We start from the raw sequence: 14,046 nt of genomic DNA on the forward strand, positions 1-14,046 counted from the left end.
AGAGGTCAAAGAGGTTGTTGCCTGTTTTCTTCTCAAGGATTCTGATGGCTTCCTGTCTTCGGTTTAGGTCTTTCATCCATTTTGAGTTTATTTTTGTGTGTGGTGTAAGAAAGTGGTCTAGATTCATTCTTCTGCATGTTGCTGTCCACTTTTCCCAACAGCATTTGCTGAAGAGACTATCTTTTTTCCATTGGATATTCTTTCCTGCTTGGTTAAAGATGAATTGGCCATACATTTGTGGGTCCATTTTCTTTTATTTTTAATGTTTATTTATATTAGAGAGAGAGAGTGTGTGAGTGGGGGAGGAGCAGAGAGAATCTGAAGAAGTCTCCAGGCTCTTAGCTATCAGCACAGACCCCAACACAGGGCTTGAACCCACAAGCTGTGACATCGTGACTTGAGGCGAAGTCAGACACTTAACCGACTGAGCCACCCAGGCGCCCCATGTAGGTCCATTTCTGGGTTCTCTCCTCTGTTCCATTAACCAATGTGTCTGTTTTTGTGCCAGTACCACATTGTCTTGATGATTACAGCTTTGTAATATACCTTGAGGTTTGGGATTGTGATGCCTACAGCTTCGGTTTTCTTTTTCAACATTACTTTGGCTATTTGGGGTCTTTTGTGGTTCCATACCAATTTTAGAATTATTTCTTCCAGATCTGTGAAGGATACTGGTGATCTCTTCATAGGGATTACATTGAGTATGTAGATTGCTTTGGGTAATATCAACATTTTAACAATATTTGTTCTTATAATGCATGAGCATGGAATGTTTTTCCATTTTTTTGTGTCCTCAATTTCTTTCATGAGCTTTCTATAGTTTTCATTGTATAGATCTTTCACCTTTGGTTAGGTTTATTCCTATGTATTTTATGGGTTTTGATGCAATTACAAATGGGATCAATTTCTTGATTTCTTTTTCTGCTGCTTCATTATTGGTGTATTGAAATGCAAATGATTTCTGTATGTTGATTTTATATTCTGTGACTTTGCTGAATTCATATATCAGTTCTAGCAGTTTTTTGTGTGGAGTTTTTTGGGTTTTCCATGTAAAGTATCATGTCATGTGAAGAGTGAAAGTTTGACTTCCTCCTTTCCCATTTGGATGCCTTTTATTTTTGTGTTTCTGATTGCTGACGCTAGGATTTCCAACACTATGTAGAATAACAGTGGTGAGACTGGCCATCTGTGTCGGGTTCCTGACCTTAGGGAGAAAGCTCTCAGTTTTTTCCCATTGAGGATGATATTGGTTGTGGGTCTTTCATGTAGGGCCTTTATGATCATGAGGTATATTCCTTTTATCCCTACTTTATTTAGAGTTTGTTATCAAGAAAGGATGCTGTGTTTTGCCACATGCTTTCTTTGCATTTTTTGAGAGGATCATGTGATTCTTATCCTTTCTTTTATTAATGTGATGTATCACATTGATTTGTGGATATAGAAAGAGCCCTGCATCCCAGGAATAAATCCCACTTGATTGTGGTGAATAATTCTTTTAATGTATTGTTGTATCTGGCTTGTTAGATGTAAAAATCCTCAACAAGTTACTATGTTCATCAGGGAAATTGGTCTGTAGTTCTTTTTAGTGGGGTCTTTGGTTTTGGAATCAATGTAATGCTGACCTCGTGGAATGTGTTTGGAAAATTTCCTTCCATTTCTATTTTTAGGAATAGCTTCAAAAGAATAGGTAGCAGTGATTTGCCCTACTTCCTCCCCTCTTTTATGGATCCAAGAAGAGTTGTTGATTTTCCTTCTGTACTTTTTAGTTAAGATGGAGTGTCAACTTCCAGCCTCCTTACATGTGGAACTGAAAGTCCTAATGCTTAATTTGAATTTTACACAGCCTCATCTCCCACCACAAACCTACCTTCCATATACATTATAACCAGGTTCTGGCTTTTCCACTGTTTTAGATAACTAAAATTATCTTCCCATCCTTCACTTTTAAATGACCAGTTGGAATATTCTCTCTTCAGAACAGTTCTGTATAATCCCTTAAAAAGTCTACCTCCAAAGTCCTCTGTACATATCTGCACCAAGAAATATTTTGTAATGCATTATTATCTCTTTATGTGTCTGTTCCATTAAGCTCTAATTGTCTTGAGGTGTGACTCATTATCTTTTCTATCATCACTCAAGAATACTTAATGAATGGATAATGGTTACTCTGATGATTTGGACTTTGAACTATAAGATGAAAGTGTGACCTGGCTTCTCACTCCATTACAACTCTATGAAGTAAGATAACAGGGGTTACCCGAGGTCCATTCTCTGCCTAGGAGAGACCTTATGTAACACAGATTACTTGTCAAGTCATAAACATACAAGTTATGACAAAAGGATAATGGTTAACATGAGACTATGACTTCCTAAATATCAAGACATTTTGTGCTTTAGAGGGAAGCAGATATTCTTTGGAAGAAGCCTTTCTAATGAATTATCAAAGCTAGCCAAGATTGTCAATATTATTTGAACAAGAAATTATTTGGAAGAATATGAGTTCTTAAGTATTCTCAAAGTCCTCTTATTCTTGGAGCAGGAGAGATTATAAAAAACTGTTTGTCCTTAACCATTTGCCTTCCAAATTGTGGCACAACCCTAAGGGAGAGCTATATTTGTACACCCTGGGCTAAGTTAAGTGATCACATGTCACTGTATAATCATGATATTCCATTCACACTGAAATTACTGTACTTCATAGTTGTCAATTTCTGCAAAGAATCTGATGCTTAGTTATCACTTACTCCTACTTCCTAACACAGTTCCAGGCAAAATATTAGAACTCAATATGCATTAGATTAAAACATCAGTTAATACTGTAAAATTTAAGATCATAGACCAAGGATTATAAAATCTACCTACCTAAACATTAAAAAATGAGAATTCCTAAAGGTTACAGTGAAAATTTATGCCTTCACCCTACATGAGTCTAGTACTTTTTGCCTGTATGCATTGGCTAGAGTACTTAAAGTTAAGATATTCTAGTCTTAGCACAAAAAATATTCAAAATAACAATGCATGGAGGGGAAAAAACACTGTATAAGCCACACTCTCTTCAAAAGTTGACACAAAGGCTCCAATCCAGATATATTTTTTAAAGCTTGCTACATCTTTATTGGAATATCTGATGCATATTTTAGTTTCTATTTTTATTTCTAAGGATTTTGTTTTACTCTTTTCTGTGACAATTAGAATAATCTTTTGGAGCTGTTCATATACTACATTTAGAGTTTACAGAGAAATTTTGCTACAACAGAGAATCTAAAATTACTTAGAGAACAACAATCTTAAAATAGACAAGCAATTTCTATGAATGACACTTAGAAATACATTTTAAATCTTGAGTATCCTTCAAAGAATAAAATGACCATGGACTTAATACCAATCTCAAAAAATGAAAGAAGGAAGTTTGTTCTTAAATAATCCTATTGAAATATACTAAATAAGTAAGGATCTAGAATCCAAAGTTGTGAGCAAAGCACGACTGAAATACTGTTGAGCACTGCAAAAACAAAGTTTGTTCTAAAGTTCTTGGTAGCTCATGACTAGAATATACAATATGATAAGCTGCTATCTCATGTCAAATCTAAGAGGAATACCTAGGGACACTAAGAGAGAGATTTTTTTAAGTTTTCATATTAATTCCAGTATAGTTAACATACAGTATTATATTAATTTCTGGTGTACAACATAGTGATTCAAGAATTGCATATATCACCCTACTCATCATGACAAGAGCACTGCTTAATCCCCATCTAGTACCTCCCCTCTGGTAACCCTCAGTTTTCTATAATTAAGAGTATTTCTTGTTTTCTCTTATTGCTTTTTCTCTTTTCTCATTTGTTTCTTAAATTCCACATATGAATGAAATCATATCGCATTTGTCTTTCTCTAACTTACTTCATTCAGCATTATACTCTTTAGCTCCATCCATAATAAAAATGGTAAGATTTCATTCTTTTTATGGCTGAATAACATCCGTGTGTGTGTGTGTGTGTGTGTGTGTGAACACATGAGCTAGTTTCATATCTTAGTTATATGAAGTTGCTATGTAAAGTTGCTATGTAAATAAAGTTGCTATAAACATCAGGGTGCATGTTTCCCTTTGAATGAGTATTCTTATATTTCTAGGGGGTAAGTACACAGTAGTGTGATTGCTATACCATAAGGTAGTTCTACTTTTAACTTTTTGAGGAACCTCCATACTGTCTGCCACATTGTCTGCCCCAGTTTGCATTCTCACCAACAGTGTAAGAGGCTTCTCCTTTCTCTGCATCCCCACCAATATCTGTTGTTTCTTTTGTTGATTTCAGCTATTCTGACATGTGTGAGTGGATATCTCATGGTGGTTTTGATTTGCATTCTGTGATAAGTTGCTCAACATCACTCATTGTACGTCTCTTGGCCATTTGGATATCTTCTTTGAAGAAATGTCTGTTCATGTCTTCTGCCCATTTTTTAATTGGATTATTTGAGTGTTGAGTTAAATAAGTTCTTTATATGTTTTGGATGCTAATCCTTTATAAGGTCATTTGCAAATATCTTCTTCCGTTCCATATGTTGCCTTTTTAGTTTTGTTGATTGTTTCCTTCGCTATGCAGAAGCTTTTTATTTTTAGAACCAGTAGTTTATTTTTGATTTTCTTTCCTTTGCCTCAGGAAACCTATCTAGAAAAATGTTGCTATGGCATATGTCAAAGGTTGCTGCCTGTGTTCCCTTCCAGACTTTTTATGGTTTGGGGTCCCACATTTAATTATTTGATGCATTTTGAGTTCATTTTGTGCCTGATGTAAAAAAGTAGTCCGGTCTCATTTTTTTTTTTTTTTTTTTTTGCATGATGCTATCCAGTTTTCGCACCACCATTTGAAGAGACTTTTTCCCCATTGGATATTCTTTCCTGCTTTGTTGAAGATTAATTGACCATATAGGTATGGATTTATTTCTGGATTTTCTATTCTGTTCTATTGATGTGTGTCTATTTTTGGGCCACTATCATACTGTTTTGATTAGTACAACTTTATAACATAACTTGAAGTCCAGAATTGTGATGCCTGCAGCTTTTATTTTTTTCACGGTTGCTTGGGCTATTCAGGGTCTTTTGTGGTTCCATACATATTTTAGGATTCTTTGTGCTAGTTCTATGATAAATGCTGTTGGCATTTTGATAGTGATTGCATTAAATCTGTAGTTTGCTTTGGGTACTATAGATATTTTAGCAATATTCTTCAAACGCATGAGCATGCAAATCTTTCCATTTCTTTGTGTTGTCTTCAATTTCTTTCTTCAATGTTTTATAGTTTTCAGAGTAGAAATCTTTCACCTCTTTGGTTAGGTTTATTCCTAGGTATCTTATATTGGTTACAATTAAAATGGGATTGTTTTCTTTTTTTTTTTCTTTCTGCTGCTTCATTATTGAATTTATTTATTCTAACAGTTTCCTAGTCGTGTCTTGATGGTTTTCTCTTTATGTATCATGTCATCTGCAAATAGTGAAAATTTTACTTCTTCCTTACCGAATTTGGATTTACTTTCTTTTTTTTTTCTTGCCTGATTATTGTGGCTAGGACTTTCATTACTATGTTAAATAAAAGTGGTGAAAGTGGACAACCTTTTCTTAGATTTCCTGACCTTAGGGGAAAAGCTCTCAGTTGTTCCTCATCATGGATGATACTGTGAGTTTTTGAAAGAGAATTTTTATTATGTTGAGGTATACTCTCCCCATATCATGAATGGATGTTGAATTCTGTCAAATACTTTTTCTCTGTTGAAACAATCATGTTTCTTATCCCTTCTCTTACTGATGTGATGTATCACATTGATTTGTTCATGGTGAACCATGCTTGCAACCCAGTAATAAATCCCACTTGATTGTGGTGAGTGATTCTTTTAATATATTATTGAATGCTGTTTGCTAGTATTTTATTAAGAACTTTTGCATCAATTTTTATTAGAGATATTGGCCTGTAATTCTCTTTTTTAGTGGTATGCATCTAGTTTTGTTATCAGGGTAATGCCTCATAGAAAGACTTTGGAAGTTTTTCTTCCCTTTCTATTTTCTAGAACAGTTTGAGAATAGGTATTAGCTCTTCTTTAAATGAGGGGCGGGTGGGTGATGGGTATTGAGGAGGGCACCTTTTGGGATGAGCACTGGGTGTTGTATGGAAACCAATTTGTCAATAAACTTCATATAAAAAAAAAAAAGTAAAAACTGCACAAAATATAAAAAAAAAAAAAAAAAAAAAAAAAAAGAAAACCCCTGTGAGCCCATCCGGTCCTGGACTTTTGTTTCGGGGAGGCTTTGTTTTTGTTTTTTACTGATTCAATACCTTTGCTAGTTACTGGTCTGGGCAAATATTTTCTATTTCTTCCTGTTTCAGTTGTGTAGTATCCATGTTTCCAGGAATTTATCAGTTTCTTCTAGGATGTACAATTTATTAGGTTATAGTAATTGTTTGTATTTCCATGGTTTTAGTTGTTCTCTTTCATTTTGATGTTATTTGAGTCTTTTCTCTTAGGTCTGGCTACAGGTTTATCAATAAAACCAGCTCCTGGTTTCATTGATTTGTTCTATTGTTTGTCTGTTTTTAGTTTCTGTATCAATTATTTCTGCTCTATTCTTTATTATTTCTTTCCTTCTGTTGGTTTCAGGTTTTGTTTGTTCCTTTTTCTAGCTTCTTTAGTGGGAAGGTTTGGTTATTTGAGATTTTTCTTATTTTTTGAGGTAGGTCTGTATTGCTGTAAACGCCCCTCTTACAACCACTTTGGCTGCATCCCATAGATCTTAGACCATTGTGCTTCCATTTCATACTTTTAAATTTCATTTAGTAGCATGTTATTTAACCTCCCTGTATCTGTGGGCTTTCCAGATTTTTTCTCGTATTTGATATCTGGTGTTGTGGTCGGAAAATATGCATTGTATGATTTCAATCTTTTTTTAGATTTGTTGGCTAATATGTGATCTATTATCGAAAATGTTCTCTCTGCACTTGAAAAAAATAAGTATTCTGTTTTAGGAAATGTTCTGGATATATCTGTTAAATCCATCTGCTCCAGTGTGTCATTCAAAGTTACTGTTTCCTTGGGATGTTCTTTAGATCATCTGTCCATTGGTTTAAGTGAGGTGTTAATGTTTCTTATTAACTCTTCTATGGATGTGGGTGCTCCTATATGGGGTATACAAATAGTACAATTGTTATATCTTCTGGTTGGATTGTCTCCTTTATTATTACATAGTGCCCTCTTTGTCTTATTACAGTCTTTGTTTCAAAGTTTATTTTGTCCAATATAAGTAATGCTACTCCAGCTTTCTTGTGACATCCATTTTCATGATACATGTTTCTTCCTCCTTTCATTTTAATCTGCAGGTGTTTTTAAGTCTAAAATGGGTCTCTTATAGGCAGCATGTAGATGGGTCTCTTTTTTTATCCATTCTGTCACCCCATGTCTTTTTATTAGAGCATTTAGTTCATTTGAATTGAAAGTAATTATTGATAGGTATGTATTTATTGCCATTTTATTACTCTGTGGTTGTTTCTAAAGATTTTCTCTGATCCTTTCTCTGTTTCTCTTTCTTAGAGGGACACTTCTGAGTTACCTGCTGTCTGGCAGTTAACCTGTAGTCATTAGATAAATATGTCCATTCTTTCTGTCTGCTATCCCCTCAGGCTCTTGCCAAGCAACTCGCATAGCAAAAAGGTTTTCTCTTTAATAATTAGTGCTCTGTGATATACTTCAGCCAACCGCAATCAGATGTTATTACAATGCTTTGCATACCATGGATATTCAACTTTGCAACCCGTATAATGAGAACTATGTCCAGGTTTAGAAGGATTTGAACTGGATTTGAGCACCAGTTATATCACTATTGAGCATTTGCTTGAGATAGAAGCAAACATATTGTTAGCAAGTTTGAAATTATTGGGATGTTTATTTCATAGACTTACTATGATGGTTTAATGTACGTAAAAATTCATGCACATTATGAATAGATTATTATTGTTGATATTCTAGAGTAGGTTTGTGTTAATCACTTGGAACTTAAAGCAGAGATTCAATTTATGTAGAAGAGTTCCCTGAAAATGGAGATGAAAAGGACAAGGCCAGGTTATTTTCCTGCATAACTGAGAGGTATTTTGCTCATATTTCTGTAGGACCCAGTAATGACTTGTGACTCAGGTTTACTCTGACATGAATTTGGAAGCTGCCAGTCTCAGTTGTAGAGTGGATGTGAAGTACAGAAATGAATGGTACTTTTGGTACTGAATGGCTTTAGATATCTTTACACAGGATAAAATTATCAAGAGTGGCAAGTGATAAATGAAGGTTATAAAAATTTAGGAATCTTTACTTACCCTAATTGATGGCTTTCAGAGGAGGATTCATAACTTTTTTGTTAGTTGCTCTTTCCTTTCTTCAAAGTCTGAAGTCTTAATACAGCAGAGTTTGAAGGGGTTTTTGTAAAGTTAATTAATGTTAATTGTGTCATGAATTACTTTAAGGAGTCTGTTGAGTGATGGACTTAGTAAAGGGGTCGATACCATTTAATGTTCAATAGGGGATAATGCTGGTCTTTGGCACCATTTTACGATCATTAGGGCCATCCAAGAGCTTGTCAGGAACAGCTGTAAAGATCAGTTGTTGCTCATGGCAATTAAAACAATTGAAAATGACCTGCTATTACATTATACATGATCCAACACTGCTCCCAGTATGAACAAACTTTCATTCCATTAGTGATTTTCAATTTCATACCAAGCACTGCAATTTATTTTTCTTAGTTACCTTACTATGGCTGTGTACTTCTAACAGGATATTATTAATATTTATCCTATTATCTCATACAGCATTTCAGGCTTAAAGCACTTTGCAGTCTTAACAAATTAATCTTTATATCCTGCCTAGAAGGATGGTAAATACCTTTTTAGATTTAGAAAAACTGAGTTGGGCACGGCTAAGAGTTGGCCATCAAGAAAATGGTCTGATAAGTTCCAGGGTTTGAGTTTAAGACTTTTTTTTCCTCTTTGGAACTAAATTAATAAAACTTCAGTCCTGAAGATTATACTGAAATCTAGATGACCATCCCTCCACCCCCATAAAAAAAGGTAAATACAATTCTTTTTTTAAGTTTATCATAATTGAAAAAAGAGAATAAAAAGAAGTGATTTTTTTAATGTTAAAACTCTCACCTTTTATAGGAGCAAGAGAATTAAATTTTGCTCAAAGCACATAAAAATGTGTGAATTTTTCAAAAATATATTTTCAGGCAAATTGGAATATAAAGATTATCTATCAACTACTATTCTAGAAATCCTCAAGAGCCATTCTCATGACACTTAAAGATTTGAATATGTTTTTAGTTTTAGATAATTGGTGTAGTGGTCCAAATTTCAGAATCATAGCTTATATGTTTTCCCTGATAAAATATACATAAGCATATGTATGTCCATCTGAATACAAAGAAAACAATGAGTCTGATATGAATGGCAAATAAGCAAGTCTATTTTAGATTTATATTTATTCTTTCCAGTCTCTAGGCTCATGTAGCAAGTAAGTGCCATAGCATTCTAAAAACTGTGATAAACAACCTCAGAGTATTACACAGGCGAGTCTCAGAAAAAACTCAATGCATTATTGCTGTTTAGTACTACAGTAAACATGTCAAAGTGATTTTTCCTATTTCATGGACATATAATGAGGTGATTTTAAAGACAGCCCATAGCCATTTTTGGTTCAACTTTTAGAAATGCCATAGCATAATAACATCTATTATCTGACCTGAATTATTAAATCTGACATAACACATTATACCTATTATTAGTGAAGGTGGGGTCGGACATTGCTGACTCCTATGAGTAGACAAGTAGATGTGCCATAATTATCTTCTAGTATATCATACAGAACAGTTGATACTTGCACCTTTGACACCATCAATATCAAGACGCCTAACGAGAAAGGAAAGAAATCTAAAACAATTTACATATATTTTCCCCAAATCTTCCATCTTATATCAACTTATTCCCATATGTTCCCTCTCAATATTCCTCTATTCAAATTTAAGATATTAGCCTTTATGCATGGATTTATATTTGATTTTCTTATTTGATGTGCTGAAATAATAGTGTTCTATTATTGAACATGTTGCTTCTTTTAAAGTCTTGCTTCCTGGTAGAGAGAACCAAATAACCTAAAATTTTATCACAAAACAACATGTAAATTAGTGAGAACAAACTCATAGAACTCATCCTCTGAGTGAATTTAGAGCTGCCTATTTGGTCCTTCAGCAATACCTAGTAATACACAAGCAGCTCTGTATTAGATTATTTGTCAATGTTATTTTATGAAGAAATTTAATAAAATTTACTACTCTGCAATCCATTGAGCACTTCCTAACTTAATTGTCATATTCTGCATTTCCTGAGATTTACAATTAAAATTGTGATGAGCCAGACATACAAACTATTGCTTGTATGACAAGCCAGGTTATTTATACTTTACCAAAATTATCTGAGATTTTTTTTACAAAAGTTACCCTAAAAATTAACTTCACCCAGCTTTAAGTACCTGAGTTGTATTTTAAGTCTGAATAGTTTTTTCAGCCCAATTTTCCTTAATGCCCACCATCACCAAAAAAAAAAAGAAAAAAAAAAGGATAGTTCAATTTACTATTTATGCCTATGCCAGATCCAGTTAATAAAAAATAATGGCTCTGACATTTTATATTCTCCAAGGATGATCAAATAAGAAATAGTCTCCAGACCAGAATAAACATTTATTTTCATTAAGAAATGTTTAGTCTTCCTTCTGTTATTGTCACTAGTCACCCATATTGCTTCCTAAATTTTTAAGACTCCATGAGGCAATGTATTATAATATTTTATGCCATTGTTTATTTTTTAATCAAAGTTTAATTGGTAGAAAGCCCAATAATAATAATATGAGAGACCACATTATCAGAATTATTCCTATTCTGGGTAGTAATTACAGTTTGTAATAGGAAAGAGTATAAAAGTAAAAATCAAGGAATTATTTTTAAAACATCACTATGAAAATAAACTTACCTTTACAAACTTGTGACAATTTCCCACAGGCTTTAAGAAAAATAAGTTATTTCTTGTTAAATATGGTTACAAAAATCCATGTTTCCTCATGTTCATTCTCTTGTTGGTTCTTTCCAACTTCCTGAATTGGAAATGGTTAACAACTTTAAGTGATTTCATATAGGCATTAAAGTGAGAATAAACTTTAAGAAGCATTTATTTAGGGTGTGTGGGTGGCTCAGTCAGTTGAGCATCTGATTTGATTCCACCTCAGGTCATGATCCCAGGGTCATGGGATCAAGCCCTGCATTGGGCTCCACTTTGATCATAAAGCCTGTTCGAGATTTGCTTTCTCACTGCCCCTCCCATGCTTGTGCTTGCTGTCTCTCTTAAGAAAAAATAATAATAATAATAACCATTTGTTTAGCCATTTCACTGCACTTTCTACAAATACTAATTGAGTGCCAGGAATTAGACTTAAGGACAAGGTGATTAAAGAAACGACAGTGCTATTAACCCATTTGAGAAAGGAAGACGCATTTGGAAGTAATGGTAACATTACAAGTTCCATTTTAGAAGTGTTTGTACCAGTTTTGTACTTGCTTAAACATCTCTGTACTTGACATCTGAATATGCTTTGCTTATCTGACTTATTTCATGATTTGGAAAACGAAACTCTTTGAGAGCCAGCATCTGATATATAAATACTATAAGGCATGTGGTACTAATTCCATTTTTTTAATAGGAAAAAAAAGGTACATATGTGGTATATATAAAGGTGCTTTGTCAACTACACAAATAATGCTATTAATATATTTAACTGGGAATATTCAGAGGGTATGCATGTATATGGAGCTTGAGGGTACAGGACTAGAGGTTTCTAAATTTGAGTTATAAAGCAAAAGAATACTGGGGCGCCTGGGTGGCGCAGTCGGTTAAGCGTCCGACTTCAGCCAGGTCACGATCTCGCGGTCCGTGAGTTCGAGCCCCGCGTCAGGCTCTGGGCTGAAGGCTCGGAGCCTGGAGCCTGTTTCTGATTCTGTGTCTCCCTCTCTCTCTGCCCCTCCCCCGCTCATGCTCTGTCTCTCTCTGTCCCAAAAATAAATAAACGTTGAAAAAAAAATTTAAAAAAAAATAAAAAAAATAAAAAATAAAAAATAAAAAAAAAAAGAATATTACTGGAAATCTTACTAGCAATGGACTTTTCTTAGCACAAAAGTGGGAGGAAAAGAGAACGAAACCCAAGACAGCATATTAGAATAATGTGAACAGTTACAAGAAGAAAGAAGGAAGGAAGGAAGAGAGAAGGAGTAACTGGTTAAAAAGTGAGACAGCATCTACAACATACAGGAGAAAGAGGACAGGGCAGTCATGGAAGCCAGAGACACCAAACCTAACTGAGGTCAGGTCCATGATGGAAAAACTACATACCTCACTAACAGATCTTGTAGGTGTTTCTTTATATGCAGGAGTTTGTTTTTGGCAGAATCATCATCCAGAAAGATTAAGAAACAGGTGGAATAAAGGATGTTGTCTTAACTAAGCCTCTCTCCTATCTAAATCTGTTCCTATCTGAACAAATATCTCTTTAATCTACTACCTCTCTCCCCCTCAATTGTCCTGAGGCCTTGAGGTAAGTGATGTTGTAATAAATGCAACTTATTTCCCATACCTCAGCCTAGAGAACCATCTCCTTAGAGACAGAGAAAGAAGCAAGATGGAACTTGAAGATTTTACCCCAGCACTGTATTGGTCTTCTTTAGCTGCCGTTAGAAATACCACAGACTAACTTAAATAGCAGAAATTTATTTTCTCCCACTTGTGGAGGATACATGTCCAAGATCAAATTAGCATGAGGGTTGGTTTAGACCTCTCTTCCTTGCTTGTAGTCAACTGCCTTTTGCTGTGTTTTCATGAACTCAGATAAAGATCTCTGGTGTGTTTAACTCTTCTTATATGGACGAGATTCCTATTGTATTAGGGCCCCACCTTTATGACCTCATTTAGTCTTAATTACACCCCTAAAAAAGCTACTTCCAAAAATAGTAACTTTGGGAGTTAGGGCTTCAACGTATCAATTTTGGGGAGACATGATTCAGTCCACACCAAGACCAGAGATTACCAAGGACATGTGATGATTAGTGAATGATGAAAGTTGCTCTTATTTAACATCCAGGACATCAGTTCTAAGATAATTTTGAATTAATAAAAATATTTCTCTGAAGGAAGCAATTTGAAGTAAGTCTTTTCTTAATACTGAAATATCTAATTAGCATTTCTCCTATATTACCTGTCTTTGGTTTTCCAACCTGTCCTCAATATAGATAAAAGTTACCTTCCCAAATCTGAAGTCAGACCTTTATTACTCTTCCAAAATCTTCAATGACTCCCCACTGCATAATGAATAAAATCTAACATTTCAACTCTTCATGCAGCTCTCAATAGCCTGGCTCCAACATGTATTCTCAGTCCCATCAATCACTCTATCTTTCAGACACAGAGGACTCATTGCTACCTGACTTTTTGTGCTTATTTTATGACTTTGTTCCTCTACTAACACTGTTTCCTCAGCCTGGAATGCCCTCACCCTCAAGACTCACTTGTAAATCTTAAAACTTCAGAAAAGCCTGTTTTAATCTCAGTGAAAAGAGATCAGTCCCAAAATTCTTTGAGCACAAATTACTTACATGTCTGTCTTTCCCCAAATATTCTGAGATTGTTAGGACAGAGAATGTTTTATTCATATTTTAATGAGCACAGCTTAAAAAATATACACACCTATTATATAGTAGATGCTAAATACACACACAAGAAATCATGAAGAAATTGGGTATGTGGAATAGTTACTAGAAATGTCTAATAGGTAAAGAAAGTTTAAGAAAATCATATATAAGTACATGAGTGGTTTCCTTCAAGAGGAGAAACTGCCTTCACTTTATAAAAAGAAACTAGGACCATTTTTACTATAACCTCTTACACAGAATGGCCCCATAAATGAGAGACAACCAGA

This window comes from Lynx rufus, unplaced genomic scaffold, assembly GCF_022079265.1.
Source record: "Lynx rufus isolate CCGP_SWC_20201006 ecotype Redwood Valley unplaced genomic scaffold, mLynRuf1.p SCAF_4, whole genome shotgun sequence".
NCBI classification, from domain to species: Eukaryota; Metazoa; Chordata; class Mammalia; order Carnivora; family Felidae; genus Lynx; species Lynx rufus.